We start from the raw sequence: 3,467 nt of genomic DNA, 5'->3' as shown, positions 1-3,467 counted from the left end.
ATTTATTTCTATTTTCTTTTTACAAATTGTATTAGAATAGGGAGACTACAAAGCAGAAAAGCGCTTAGAAATAACTTTATAAATTTCAACCTGCCAAGATTACTTGCAGACCTTTGTTGATTACCCAGTATCACGTATCTATTAGCAACAATTTGCATTATTCGAAGCAAAAACGAAATAACAATTGCAAGCGTTTTAAGTAACTTAAAAGTAAAGATTGTAGTTAAATTTTTCAATGCAGTTTATTATTTTTTTTATGTCACCAAAGAAAATACAAAGATTAAAAATTTAATTAATTTTTTTAAATGTATTTTGCATATAGGGCTTTAGGATGACTTAATAGATTGCATAATAATCATTCGCAAAGTCATTACTATAATCAGGAGGAGGTATATTAACATTGAAGTCAATAGGTGGCCATCCAATTCCACCTCCTCGCCGGGGAGGGTGATAACCTCCCCGGCCATAATAAGCCTTTGAAGGTACAGCGAGAGAAATAAAGCATAAAGCCATCAGAATCTTAAAAAATTAGAACAGCAATTAGAATACAATATTGAGTGATATAACGATTTACTTACAAGCAATTTCATATTCACAAATTGGATTGCAAAGAAATATAAAGAAATCTGTTGATATTGCCTGAGTTATATCGTCTTTTATAAGATTTTGAAAAACCTTCAAAGAAGTCACTTAATTAAAATTTTACCGCATTTGTTTCGCAATTGGAGACACAATTGGCTATTCCGGCAAAAATTCAACCGAAACGAAAATAAATAATTACATTTTGCTAACCTATTGCCATAAAATATATATTTAATGCAATATCGATCGACTATCAGTATTATTTTGGCATTATTTCAAGATATTATTGTTTAGATTTTAGAACATGTTCTCTATGTAGATCTAATATCTTTCTCGTTTTATCTCGAATAGAATATGACCTTGTCTGCAACTGATTACACTCTGGATTGGTCACAAAGAGATTACTACACCACAATAAATTTCCATACGAATTGTATCTAAAAGCATTTCAAGCTGAATTTGTATCTGCATCTTTGTGTGTGGCAGCTGCATTTTACAGCTATGTAAAGCGTATCAAAGCAGAGCTGCCGTCTATCCATCTGTCTATAGTATTTGGCTTTCAATAGTGAACGGCTAACAAGTAACGGTAAACGCGTTTTGTCCACGCCCCAATGATGGAAACTCTTCACAGATTGCATTACAATGTCGCCACGGTTTTATTTTTATACCCGCTACCCATAAGGTAGAAGAGTCGTATAACTTTGTGCTTCCAGGAAATGTGTGTAACATGCAGCAGGAGGCAACTCCGACCCTGAAATGTGTATATTATTTCTTGATCAGTGTCAACAGACGAGACGATATAGGCATGTCCGTCTGTCTGTCCGTCTGTCCGTATGAACACCGGGATCTAAGAGACTATAAGAGATAGAGATTTAATTATGTTTGCACGCAGATCAAGTTTGTTTGAAATTTTTGCCACGTTCACTTTCGCCCCGCAAATCGAAAAATATTGAATAAAAAAAATTTGATGTATACAATAATAGCTATAGTATTTAAGATTCCTGAAAATTTCGTTGCAATCAGATATAAATTGTCAATTTTTTTTTCCGGTATATTAATTTGGTAAATTTTTAAAGAAATCAAATATACAAATCACTTGCGGTGCAAATTATTTGAGTGTTACAAAATGGCCATTTTTTTATTAGTAAATGTTTTAGGATTTATTGATTTTCTTTATATCCTTCCTCTTATAACTATATTTCTGTTTCGTCCATTTGACATTTCTTGATATCGACAAAATATTGTGCTGATTTAAATATAATTCCAAATTTCCATATAGCCACAGATAACATTTATTAAGAGTTTCGATTACAGATTTACATATCCTCTGCCAAATCTGTCAGCGTTATCACGAAAAGTATACGCAGATCAGTTTTGTAAATAGAAAAATCGAATAAGAAGAGTAATTTTATAGCTAAAGTCGCACTGTTTTCACTTTATTAAATAGCAAGCATTCGTGTCTATAACCATTTTCTTTGTTTCTTTTAACAAATATTTATGTAAATAGGGAGACTACACATTTTAAAAATTTTAAACAACATAGAATCAACATGAAAATTACTTGCAGATCTTCGGTTGATTACCCAGTATCACGTATCTATTAGCAAATTTGCATTACTCGAAGCAAAAAAGAAATCACAATTGCAAACATTTAAGTATGAAATTTATTTATTTTTTTTTATGCCACCAAAAACAGTACGAAGATTAAAAATTTGATTAATTTTTACAAATGTATTTTGAATATAGAGCTTTAGGATGACTTAATAGATTGCATCATAATCATCAATTTCATCCCATGGACTAATGTGTAATTCAACAGGTGGCAATGGGAATTTTACTCTTCCTTTGCCATAAGCATTTGAAGGCACAGCGAGAGAAATAAAGCATAAAGCCATCAGAATCTTCGGAAATTAGCAATTAAAATACAATATTGAGTGATATAACGTTCTACTTACAAGCAATTTCATATTCACAAACTGGATTGCAAAAGAAATATAAAGAAATCTGTTGGTATCGCCTGAGTTATGTCTTCTTTTATACGATTTTGAAAAGCCTCCAAAGCAGTCACTTTATTAGAATTTGCACGCATTTGTTTCGCAATAGGTTATTCCGGCAAAACGTTCAACCGCAACGAAAATAAGTAATTACATTTTGCTACCATAAAATATATATTTAATGCAACATCGATCGATAATCAGTATAATATTGACATTGATTCGAGATGTTTAGCATTTAGAACATGTTTTCTATGTAGATCTAATATCCATCTCTCAACAAACGAGATCATATATGTATATCATATCATATAAAAAGAGATAGCATGGATCTTTAGTATATACAATAAGAGCTATAGTATTTAAAATTCCTGAAAATTTCATTGCAATTAGATAAAAATTGTCCATTTATTTTTATTTTTTATTTTTTTTAAGTTTTTTTATGTAATATAGTATACTTTATACTTACTACGGGTCTTATATTCTTATATTCAATCTGGTATATTTTTAACTCTATGATATATATGGTATGTATTAACAATTTACTGTATAGTATTTTGTATATTTGTAGTATTTTTTTCTTTACATTAATTTGGTATATTTTAAAATAAATACCGCAGCTTTTTGCTGTTATTGAAAATGGTTGGCGGGTATCTCACAGTCGAGCACACTCGACTGCAGCTTTCTTAGTTGTTTTATTTTGGAAGAGTTGCTTTTGGTCTTGCCGAGACTTAAGTACGACAATAAATCGCCGCTTAAAGAGACTCAAGAATTGAGAACTGCCAACTAAGAAATGGAGCTGCGAGTCGCCCACGCAGCAATTGCAACTTCATAACTCACTCAAATCGGAGAAAAGAAAGAGTGAGTGACACAAAGAGAGACAGACGCGCA

The 3,467-nt window shown here is 31.3% G+C and overlaps 2 long non-coding RNA genes across 2 annotated transcripts; both read right to left on the bottom strand.

The window, feature by feature from the left end:
* Positions 1-223: 223 nt before the first annotated feature.
* Positions 224-689, bottom strand: LOC117568770 (uncharacterized). The gene is made up of 2 exons (XR_004572182.2): positions 579-689; positions 224-519 (listed from the first exon to the last, which is right to left on the bottom strand). It is a non-coding gene; the product is annotated as an uncharacterized LOC117568770 (long non-coding RNA).
* Positions 690-2,212: 1,523 nt separating this feature from the next.
* LOC117568771 (uncharacterized) lies at positions 2,213-2,745 on the bottom strand. The gene is made up of 2 exons (XR_004572183.2): positions 2,538-2,745; positions 2,213-2,483 (listed from the first exon to the last, which is right to left on the bottom strand). It is a non-coding gene; the product is annotated as an uncharacterized LOC117568771 (long non-coding RNA).
* Between the last annotated feature and the right edge of the window lie 722 nt (positions 2,746-3,467).

The sequence above is a fragment of the Drosophila albomicans genome, chromosome 3 (assembly GCF_009650485.2).
Source record: "Drosophila albomicans strain 15112-1751.03 chromosome 3, ASM965048v2, whole genome shotgun sequence".
In the NCBI taxonomy this organism is placed as follows: domain Eukaryota; kingdom Metazoa; phylum Arthropoda; class Insecta; order Diptera; family Drosophilidae; genus Drosophila; species Drosophila albomicans.
The sequence above is the reverse complement of the archived record's forward strand: the minus strand, read 5'-3'. Positions and strand labels throughout refer to the sequence as shown.